This window comes from Pinus tabuliformis, chromosome 8 (assembly GCF_031772625.1).
Source record: "Pinus tabuliformis cultivar Carrire ecotype Pingquan chromosome 8, CPIR1, whole genome shotgun sequence".
NCBI classification, from domain to species: Eukaryota; Viridiplantae; Streptophyta; class Pinopsida; order Pinales; family Pinaceae; genus Pinus; species Pinus tabuliformis.
In genome coordinates this window covers 171,689,104-171,701,619 of record NC_142294.1, presented here as the reverse complement: position 1 = coordinate 171,701,619, position 12,516 = coordinate 171,689,104, and positions in this window count along the sequence as shown.

The following is a 12,516-nucleotide window of genomic DNA, read 5'->3' as shown; positions in this document are numbered from 1 at the left end:
CTCATCTTTGCAAGTGGCGAGCTTGTTCAGGTATGTGGAACTAATATCGCCCTTCTCCATCTTGATTCTTTGAAGCTTATCCTTGAGCACTAATTTCCTCTGGTCGCTACTATTCTGGTAGAGGTCCTTCAATGTCTTCCACATTGAAAATGGAGTATCCTTCCCATGGAGACTCGAGACAATATGGTCTCGAACTCCCTCAGGGATGATCTGTCTCACCTTCACCACACACTTCTTCCACTCAGCCAACTCTTGCGCATTAGTTGAAGCTGGCTTTGGGATTTCTTGATCAATGAATTCCTTCAAGCCATTGTATTCTAATGCAGCCTCCATTCTATCTTTCCATGCTATGTAATTCAAGCTACCTTCCAAGGCATACTCAAGTCTCAATCCATAGAACACTATTGGTCAACCTTGAAGTATGATATGAATTCGAACTTCAAACTTCAAACTTTGAATTCTCTTCTCAGTATATTGTTCACAGCTCTGATACCATGTAGAAAATTTGTTGGTAGGTTAACCTGATAATGCAATATAAATCAAAGCAGAATACTATAACCTACTTCTACTATCAATTTGCGAAAGCTTAAAGATTGAGCTGAACAATATAACAAGAAGAAGAAGAATCAATGGCACAATACACATGAAAATACTTTGGGGAAAGCCTCAAATAAAAACCCCACACTATTGTATTATCATACATGGTGGAAATACATAGTAATTATACAAAGCCTTAGCTCTCACAACTAGCCAGCTCTTAGTACAATCCTCACAGATGCTCACAAGAAATCTTGGCTTCTCTCCAGCCTTCCTCTTTACCCTCCAAGCTCCTATTTCCTTGCGTTGTTCCTTCTGGATGATTTGCCTATTACCAAGTGGAAAACCAATTCTCCAAAACTGCGCAATCCTCAATGATGAATCCTTGACTGCATGCATGAGTTTTCTCCATGAGAAAACACTTGCAACTGATAATACACTGTCCTTAAAAATTTATCTCAACTGTTTATTTCTCAGAATAGAAATGCATGAGTTTCTAATGAGGGAATATTCAGTTAACTAGAGTAGCACTAGTTGAGTGCATTAATGCATCAACTGACTGTTAACTAACTATTAGTTCCTAAAACAGTTTGGAACTAATTTAACTGGACTTCACTCAATAAACTGAGTTAAATAATTACAACTCAAATATAAATCAATCTTATCTCCTTAATTTAAGGGATAACTCTTGCATGACTTCATAAAGACTTCTAACTTTAAATTCTCCAACTAATTAATTTAAAATAAATTAATTAATTGTTTCCAAGTAGCTATTAAGACTAAATTCAATTTTAATTCACAGTCTAATTTAAGGACAAATTAAATTGGAATATTCTTATTGCCATATTTCAACAAAGACATCCAACACTTTCCTCACATGCTTGACATGCTCTTCTCGTGATTTGTTGAATATAAAAATATCATCTAAGTAGACAACTACAAACTCATCAAGAAATGATATTAAAATGTCATTCATAACTCTCATGAATGTAGTTGGAGCATTGCAAAGACTGAAAGGCATAACCAACCACTCAAACAATCCCTTTTTGGTTTTAAAATTAGTCTTCCAAATATCCTCCTTAGCTATTCTAAGTTGATAATATCCACTTCTCAGGTCTAATTTAGTGAAATATTTTTCATTCTTCAACTAATCTAGCAAATCATCTATTCTGAGCAGTGGGTATCAATTCTTTATGGCAATTTTATTTAAAGATCAATAATCTACACACATGCACCATGTTCCATATTTCTTGGGTACCAAAACAATTGTGAACCACATGGAAAAGTAGAGGGATGAATTACACCTTTATCTAACAATTCCTGGACTTGTTTCTTAATTTCTAAACTTTCCAGAATTGACATTTGATACATACCGATATTTGGGAGTGGACAGTCTTGCTATAGCTGAATTTCTTATTGAATTCCCTTTTTTTATAGAAATCCCTTTGGTTCTTGAAACACATATCCATATTAAGGTAATTCCATTTGGATTAACTAATGCTCCAATGACGACTGAAGACTGGATATCGGAGCGACGATTTTTGAGCTAGGGTTACAGACTTGTAGAGTTTGTTCTCCATGGAAGGATGTAAAGGAGGGAGCTCCACTCCCTCCTTCAAGTAGGCAGTGGCCAGTAGAGGTAAAAAACCAATAGAAGAAAACAGAGGGCCTTCAGATGGAAGGCAAGGAAATAGTGAAGAGGAGAAGGAGGGCTCTAAGTCTAGGGAGAATAACAACACTACAGAAAACGAGGTAGAGGACAAGAAACAGGGAGCAAAATACAAAGCTCAAAAGGGACCATGCAAGCCTAAAACCACAATCATGCCCAGAGTAGTTTTGAATGATCCTGCTCTGTAGGTGCATAGGGACCACATGCAGACATATGATATCATTTGTAAATTCATGGGCTTATGGCCCACCAAAAAATCTTTACAAACATGTGTTAAATACCACTGGAAACCAAAAGGAAGCATAGAACTACATCTTGGGTCAAAGGGATTCTTTACTGTAGTCTTTGCAAACATTGAAGATAAGGACAGAGTATTTGAAGGAAGGCCTTATTTTTATGCAGCTGTAGGCCTGTGCATGCAACCATGGGTTATAAATTTTGTCCTAGAATGAGAAACTTTTACCTCGGTCTCGGTTTGGGTTAGACTCTACTCTCTACCTTTGGATTATTGGCAACTAGAATCCTTATCTACCATAGGGAATAAGTTAGGGCGTTTTGTCAAAGCTTCTGAGGCCACTAGAAATGGAAAATACACATCCTTTGCAATAATATGTGTGGAGATGGATCTTTCAGGAGCTCTACCGGATGAGGCAATCTTGGAAGTGTTTGATGAAGAATGGGTGCAAACATTGGATTATGAACACATTCCCTTGAGATATCGCAAATGTCATGAGCATGGGCACCTATTTAGAGATTTCCCTCTCAGTGAAACAGAAAACAAGAGTAAAACCAACACCATGAAAGATACTGAAAGCTTTCATAAAGTGGTCCAGAAAGGAAAGGGTAACAAAAGGGGAACGAAGCCACTTCAAACAGAAAAGCAACTGGCCAACCAAAACATGTTTCAAGCACTAGAAGACGAAGAGGAGATAACGAAAGTAGATCAGGCCAAGGGAGGCAGTCCGGTGGAGGAGGAGAACAGAGATAATGATGAGCAAACACAAAACATCAATAAACAAAAAGAAGAAATGATGAGTGACACAGAACTGGAGATGGACCAAGAAATGACCCAGAGTGAGATGGAAATGGAAGACCACGAACTTCAGGAGATTCTTGAGAATGAGAATCTAGATCTAGAAGGATTCTTGAAACAAGGAACCAGGGAGGGAGTGGATTCGTTACCTATAGAGGAGTTCAATAGAGTGCAGTAGCTGTTCATATGGAAAACTCAGACCATAGGACTGGAAAAGCAAAGGGAAAATGAAATATAGGGCAACGAATGTGTGAAAGCTACAAAAAGCACACTAGGATTAGCACCTAGAAACCTAGGAAAGAAAATAGGCAAAAAAAAGCAGAATGCGCTTTTGATGGAATGTGGAAAGCTAATGATAGACTCAGGTAAGATGAAAGACCTATCTAGTTACTCCTTTACAAATCTTTAATAATGAAGTTCATTTCTTGGAATATTAGGGGTCTAGGCAGTAAAAGAAAACAAAGGTTACTTAGTAATAGGATGAAACAAGCAGCTCCAAATGTGATATTCATCCAGGAAACTAAATGTTCCATTCAAAAAATAAAAGATATTCACAGCAAATGGCTCAATATATTTGAGTTTCTGGAAGTCAAATCAGAGAATACAGCATGAGGTATTCTCACGCTTTGGAACCCTCAAAAAATTGACATTATAGATGCTGAGGCATATAGGGATTATCTTTCAGTGGTCATGCAACCAGTGGGAGATAAGGATATTTACCTGGTCACAAATGTATATGGCCCCCAAAGGATGGATGTAAAACTCAAGCTTCTAGATTCCCTGAAGGATCTCAGGGAAAGATATGCAAGAATCCCTTGGATCATGGGGGGTGATTTCAATATGATCAAATCGCTATCGGAGAAAAAAGGGGGTACCAGAATTCTAAATAAAGACTCTTGTGCTTTTCAAACCTTCATAGACAATATGAAGCTAGTGGATATAGTAATGAATAATGGCACTTTTACTTGGAATAATAAAAGAGGAGGAGAATCTCAGGTGGCCTCCAAATTAGATAGATTCATAATCTCAGAGGATCTCATGCTCAAGGACAAGAACATAGCTGCTAGATTTCTACCCTTTGGAGGATCTGATCACTGGTCGGTACAATTGGAAATTCAAAGCATTGGTACCCCCAGGAATAGACCTTTCAGATTTGAAAATATCTGGCTTTCCCACCCAGATTTCAGCAACAACGTAGCCATATGGTGGGCAGAAGATTTGAATATTCAGGGCACAAGAATTTTCCTTCTTCAAAAAAGGCTCAAACATATTAAACTCAGGCTCAAGGAATGGAACAAGAGGGAATATGGAAATATTTTTGTTGCAAAACAATCTGTTGAAGGAAAAATGCAAGAGCTCAACCAAACACTTATCATGGAGGGTTTTGATAAAGATAGAAGTGATTAGGCAACCAAATATCATCAAGAATGGGAGAACTTATGTAAACAAGAGGAGATTTTTTGGAGGCAAAAATCAAGGGTGCAATGGCTAAAAGAAGGAGAATGTAACACTATATTTTTCCACAGATCCACTATGGCGAACAGAGCTCACAACAAGATTTCTTCAATCAAGGACGAGGGAGGTAACCTTCTCAATTCCCATGAAGACATAGAAGTAGTGTTGGTTCAGCACTTTCGTGGTATTGCACAGGAAACTTGTTCAGACAGAGAGCAATCCATCACGTGTATATCACAACTTCAACCTTAATAGACCAGTGACGGAAGAGGAAATGAGTGAGGTCCTAAAAGAAATGCAAAATGGTAAGGCACTAGGCTCGGATGGATTCAATGTAGATTTCTTTAAAGCTTGCTGGAATATAGTAAAACAAGACATCCTGAACGTTGTGGAAGACTCTAGGAGGGACAAAACTATATTGAAGGCGCTTAACACAACCTTTATCTCCCTGATCCCTAGACAAGAATTGGCTCAAACTCCTGATAGGTTTAGACCCATTGCCTTATGCAATGTTGTCTACAAGATAATATCCAAAGTTGTGGCAAATAGACTCAAACCTCTTCTTCCTACCCTGGTGCCAGTTGAACAATTTGGATATGTGGAAGGTAGGAAAATCCTTAACAACATCATTCAAGCTCATGAGGTGGTGCTCTCACTGACAATCAATAGGAAAGCTGGAATGATCATGCAACTGGATATAGCCAAAGCTTATGATAAGATGAACTGGACCTATATCAGAAAAGTTCTCATTGCTTTTGGGTTTTATCATAACTGGATCAGATGGGTAATGGCCCTAGTAACTTCTCCCAGTTTTTCAATTCTTGTTAATGGATCTCCCTCAGAAACTTGTATTCCTTCAAGAGGCCTCAGGCAGGAAGATTCACTCTCTCCCTTTCTCTTCATACTCATGATGGAAGGGCTGGGTCGATCTATCAAGCATGCTAAAATAGTTCGGAAAGTCAAAGGTATCCAACTTTCTGAAGATGGTCAGGCCTTAACTCATCAACAATTTGTTAATGATACCATGCTGCAGGGTATCCCCACGGTCAAAGAAGCTCTAGCTTTAAGAAAATCCTGAGAGACTTTGCCATGGCTTCAGGTATGGAAGTTAATCTCTCCAAATCTAAGATTTTTTTCTTTAATACTCGCATTGCTATTTAGAGGAATATTTCCAAAATTTTGGGCTTTGAAAGGGAGATCCTCCCCTCAAAATATTTGGGAGTTCCTCTTACGACCAAACCTTTACATAAGAGCATCTGGGAACTAGTGATTAACAAATTGCAAGACAAAATCATGAAATGGACTATTAGATCATTAAATCTAGCTGGTAGGTTGGTGCTAACCAAGGTTGTACTACAATCAATCCCAGTCTTTATGCTATCAGCTCTCCCAACACCATTAGGAGTCCTGCATCAATTCAGAACCATACAAAGAGACTTTCTTTGGGGCAAGGGGGAAGAAAAAAAGAAATGGGCCTTGGTAGCATGGGAAAAAATCTGCAAACCTAAAAACTATGGAGGGCTTGGTTTAGATGATCCTGAGATTCTAAGCAAGGTTTTAGGAGCTAAATTATGGTGGCGATGGGTAAAAGACCTAGAGGCCCAGTGGGCTAGAATTTGGAAAGAAAAATATGCCAGCAATTGGCAAAACAATGATCTAATAAGAATGTCAGGACATAGAAAGGGATCACACATTTGGAATAAGGCATGGGATAACTGGGGCTTAGTACAAGGAAATAGTTTCTGGGAAATCAGAGATGGAAACCTGGCCCTATTTTGGGAGGAAAAATGGCAACAAGAACCTATTTTGTTAAAAGAATATTTGAGGGATCTCAAGGAAGAGACAGATACCAAAGGGTTATCTAAAGCAAAAGACTTTTGGGATCAAACCAACAGTATGGGAAAATGGAGAACCTGGAGGCACTTTGATTTTAGGGATGACAACCCCTTGAAGGCTAAAGCAGAGACTCTAAAAAAAATGGTTGAACAAAGGAAGATTTTGAGGTTTGAGGGGAAAGACCAGCTAAGACGGGGAAACAATAATGAGGGAGCCTTTAATCTCAAGGAAGCTAAATTCATTCTCCTTGACCTTAACTCTCAAGCTCCGAATAAGATTTGGCAAGGCCTATAGATACATCAAGGTTGGAAGAAAATTAAACTCTTCATGTGGCTGGTTCAACATAGGAAAATTCTGACCTGGGAAAATATTAGAAAGAGGGGAATCCTGGGGCCTTCTAGATGTCAGCTCTGTGAAGCCCTAGAGGAAACTATGGAGCACCTTCTCAACAACTACATTTTCACCTACAATTTGTGGGATTCTTTTGCCACCATTTTCCAACAGACTGATAGGGACAAAGGGAGTATCATCAATACCCTAAAAAAATGGAGAAGAAACTTTTTAGATGATGAAATTCTTAGCTCAACATGGGCCATCATTCCAAGCTTCATTATTTGGAATGTCTGGAAAGAACGAAACAATAGAATCTTCAAGAATGAAAAGAAGCCTTTCCAATGCCTTTTAGAGCAGATCTTAAATCAACTCAAGGAAACGGTCGGCACTACTGTGCGAACTCTCCCTAAGAACCCACCTTCAATGGCTGATTTGATAATTCTTAGTGAGTTGGGGTTGCAGGGACTTATTCCTCAAGGATTGGATAGGACCGTATTCTCCCTGGATTCTGAGCAAGATTTCTGGCATCCTCCCCCTAAGGGCCTTTTGAAATTCAACATTGATGGGGCTTCTAAAGGCAACCCAGGAACCACAGGTTATGGAGGAGCGTTAAGGGATGAGAATGGAAGTGTCCTTTTTATCTTCTACTGTCATTTAGGGAAAGCCACCAATAACATGGTGGAATTGATGGCTATGGAGCAACGTTCAGATCTCCTGGAACAGGAGAACTGACAAAATCTGATAGTTGAAGCCGATTCTGAGTTAGTCATCAAATCGGTGAAGAGAATCAACTGGGGGTCAAAGTCAGAAAATGTCTCAAGGAACTGGAGGCTGATCCAGGGCTTTCAACGGATTCAACAACATATCTAGAGCCTTCGCACAGTTAGCTTCAAACATGTCCGTAGATCGGCCAATAAATTGGCGGATCTGCTGGCCAATCAAGGTGTGATCAACACAAAGAACAAGATAGCGATGAGCTGGAAAGAGTGGCCTCAGAGTAGGTTAAGGCGATTTGTAATGACCAGGAAGATGAAGATAGGTTTGTGTTTTGGAGTAGAGCCATCGAGGCGAAGTCCGGTTAATTCAGCGACTCCCGGCGGTAGCTAGTCTGGTGGCTCTGGTTCTTTGAAGATGGGCAGGTCAACGGGCGTTTCTTCTTTCCTCAGTTATAGAGGAGAAGACATTACAAAACTATGGAACCCAGACACTATCGGTGGCCGCATTACCATGGGTTTTCTGCCCGTGCACGAAATACCGGGTCAGGAGCAGTTTTTCGGCGATTGCAAGCCTCACAAGCGGGAAATGGTATTTCCATTTTGGAAGTGATTCCATATAGTAGGTGACACGTGGTGGTGGGGTCAGCTAAAATTTCGCCCTCATCACATGCTAAAGTTTAGTGATATTGGCCGGAACAATATGAACCTCTGCCGTCGGATCCAGCAAGTCGAATCGAAGGCTGCGATTGATCATGCAAGTTGGTTGTCTAGGCGGGTAAGTATAGCACTTCTTGAATAGGTGAATTAGTCCTCTGCCGTCGGATTGGGTCAGCTGGCTCAACGGTGACGATTAAATCGGCTTGTCTGGAAGTTAGCGGGAAGAGTTTATGCTCCTATTTCTTGGCGGGAAGAATTGGCTAATTGTTTTGGGTACGTTGTAGGCTTCATCCTTGTTTTGACTTTAAGAGTTTAGAAGTTGGGTTTTTTGGGGTAGGGGCTTTTTCCTCGAGCCCGTTCTCTATTTGGTTTGCGGGTCTCCTCCTTGGTCCACAACTCTTTGTGGATAGATGTAAATTTTGTACTTTATTTATGAAATAGAAGGTCTGACTCTTGCATTATGAAAAAAAGAAGAAAAACATCCCCATATTGATTAACCACATCAACCAATTCGGCTTTCAGATTCACGTTACAACCTACAAAGGATTCACGCTCTGTGTCATTCTTATGCTTGATCATAAGGAGCACGAGATTCTTGTTGGAATTGACCAGTCACTTTATTTTCCCTGTGCTTGCTAAAGACAGATTGAAATTTATACGATGGGATATCACAATATACTCCACTCCATCTTTGAAAAAATGATATTTTTTCTCAAATCTATGGAAAACAACTTTCCGGTCATACATATAGGGGCTTCGCAACATAATTCCGGAAATATCCACCGACATTACATCTAATTCGACTTCATCAACGAAATTGGAAGTAATAGAAAACCTGGAAACACATTTCTTTATGACCTGAAGATTTTCATCCTTGGCTATCCAAGCCAACAGATACTATTTATGATGAGGCATGGTTTCCAGGTTTAACTTCTTGACCAAGTCTGTAGAAATTAGTTTTGTCTAGGATCCATTGTCAGACAACGTATCAATCTTGGTGTGTTTGGAAATGAATATGATATGGAACAACTCAATTTTATTTTCTTCATTTGAAGCATTGTTGGAGTTATTTTTTGTGCTAGTGCTTGCCACGGCTTCCTCTTTGCTTGTTTTTGCCACATCTTTCCCTTTAGTGACTGTGGCTGCAATATTTGTTTCATCACCTGAGTCGGAACCCAAGCCTTGTTGTACAACAACCTTTGTCTTCTGTTTCCCATTATTGTTAAATTTCTTCAGTTTTAATTAAAGATGAAGCTTCCAGCAATGTGCTTCGTCATGGTCCTCTTTGGAACAATTCTTGGCCACAAATTTCTCCCCTTATTTCTTATGAGGAGCATTTTTCTTCTACTTTCCTTTATATTTCTTTCCTTTTTCACCACTCTGGAATGACTCCTTCTTACCTTCTTCTTATACATTTTTCCCTCTTGCTTCGAGGTGTGTAGCTTGAACGTATACCTCATCAAGATTCATGGGATTAAACATAAGAATGGTGTGTCGAAGATAGTTATGCAAACCTCCTATGTATTTCAACAAAGTATCTTGTGATTGTAAGTTTACTCCTAGCATAAGAGATCTTCTAAAATCCTTAGTATATTCTTGCACATTTTTACCTTTTAACTCTCCAAAATTTTTCCAATTCATGATATATTTTTGCAATATATGAGGTAAAGGGTAGAATTGTCTTTATATAGTAGCAATGAAATCAGACCAAGTAATAGAGATCTTACCATGTTTTTTGATCTCATCTCGATTCCTTGCTTCCCACTAAATGAGTGTTGCATCCTTCATTCTCAATGAAGCCAACTGAATTTTGATATCATCCTCTTGAAGGTTTTGAATTCTACAATACACCTCCAATTTACAAATCTAGTTATCCAACTTTTCTGCATTAACTTCACCATTATACATGGGCAACTCGAATTTAACATCAAGATTTTGAAAAGGTAATTTACCAATTGCTTTTGAAGAACGATGATGAGTATGAGTAAGGGTTGTATTAGTGGAAGAGTGTGAAGATTCTTGTGAAGAATAAGATGAAGAAGATGGTGGAGAGGGAGGAGGTTTGTCTCCATTCCCATTACCTCATTTTCCATTACCTCCTTCTGAAGAGACTTCTCCTTTGGGAGGTTTGGAACTTTCTCCTTGTAACCTACTATTCCTCTCTTCCTAGAGGACCTTCACCATCTTTGTCATATCAAAGAAATCCTTTCTAAAGGTCTTCTCATCTTCTGCCATGTTTGTAGGTTCTCCTTCATGAGACATGATCTCTGGAGTCTCAACTACAACTTGAGGATGTATTGGTGTAGAAGACTTTGGAAACCTTTCTCTTCTTCCACTTGATCCAACTACAGGGCTTTCAACCAAATTTTCTTCACCTCTTTTTAGTTTTAACCTTGTTAGCATAACACAAAACTAGCAAACAATGCTCATTCTTTGCACAAGAAAATCTAGTAAGCAAAAACCAATGCTCTGATACCAACTTGATCTGAAATGGAGTAGATTAGTAATGCTATGCTAATTCCCCATTCCGAATAAAACCCAAGGTGCTTATCATTTTCTTATGAAGTGCTTGAGGATTGACCATTTTTTCTTAATTAACACATTCCCATGAGATTTTCTTATGTAAATGTTATAAGCAATTTAACATAAACCATATGCTGAACAACAACAAAATAAAAACAAAGAACATTGAAATACAACAAAAATATTTGATGAGGAGTTCACCCCTCCTGGACTATGTCTCCTTAGTCTAGCTTCCAATGCTTGGGCCTCTCTATTATGCTCAAAATTACAACAAAAATGTGTTTTCAATGCTCAAATGCCTCTGAAACCTGTCTTAATGAGTTCAGAATAGCCAAAACTACTCAAATTGACTCTTTTTTCCTCTAATTTGGATGAGAACTAAAGACGTTATAACCTCTCCCAGTTATCCCACAATGTTCTCAACAAATTCCACTTTTCCAGTCACTAGCCATCAAATTCGGCCTAAAATCTCCCAAATTTGCCACATTTCGGCCACTAGCACCATACTTCCCAGTGGGTTTAGAAATTGCAATCGCAATTAGTGTTTGCAGAGAGACAAACGAAACAAATCGTTTCAAAAACTGTGACCACCGATTTGCGATGGCCGACTTAACAATTTAAGCACCATGATTCATAACAATTTCGTAGACGATATATATCGTCTTGTTGCAATCGGCACAAGATCGGGGGATTCCTTAAAAAATTGTCATTTATCGCTGTGAAGTGCGAACTACGATGAATCATCGGACCTCAACATTCCATACATAGCAACCTATTCTCTTTTCACATCCGGTTCCATCAGTGTTTCACTATCGGCGCGGGCATGGTGATTCTTAACAAGACTTCCCGCTACAATGCGATCCATGTGATATCGCATATCACATCTCGATGGGATTGGGGGCCGATTTTTAACAGAAAGCTTATGTTGATGTGATGTGATGACCTGATTTTCGAGACCAGTGACAAAGTGACACTTGATGCCTCCTGATTGGCTGAAGAGAGTTGAACTTGTTGACTGTGCACTTATTTTGCCTATTTAGCAAACTGATCAGAACTCATTTCTGGAAGCATATGAACTTCATTTTCTATGAAACAAGTTGTGTTGGATTCAGATTGTTGAGGTCTATCCGACCATACAGTTTCCATTCCATTATATGAATTTTGATTTTTGAGCATAAACTTGAGCACCTGATCATTTAGAAATAAAGAACCATAAACAAGCATGCAAAGAAAAATTGCAAAGTCAACATTGTTGCTTGTCCAAGAAACATCCCTTGACAATTTACTAAGCCAAGATAGATACATTGTTAGCATTATGATACAAGTGTTATCCTTGATGGCAACTCACTTAGATGACAGATCAGAGTGCAGTAGGTCAATAACAAATAATTAATGATCAGACTACAAAGAATGAAGAAAAAGAAGTATACACAGGCTCACCTTGACAAAGGAGCGTATACACGCAAGTTAATAGACCAAAAGGAGCGTATAACGTACACACGCACTTTCACGGAAGGAAAAACATGTATATCTTGGAAAACTAAGTTTTGGTCCAAGGTATTTGGTCCATGGTATTTTGATCCATGGTATTGGTCCAAGGCATCTGGTTCGAGGTATTGACCCTAGGTATTTGGTCCAAGGTATTGGTCCTAAGTGGTTTTGGTCCATGGTATTGAGAAAGGCCTAAACTATATAAGGAGGATAAGATCATTAGGCTAGGGTGTGCAAGTATCAAATATATGATGAAGTGTGAGATC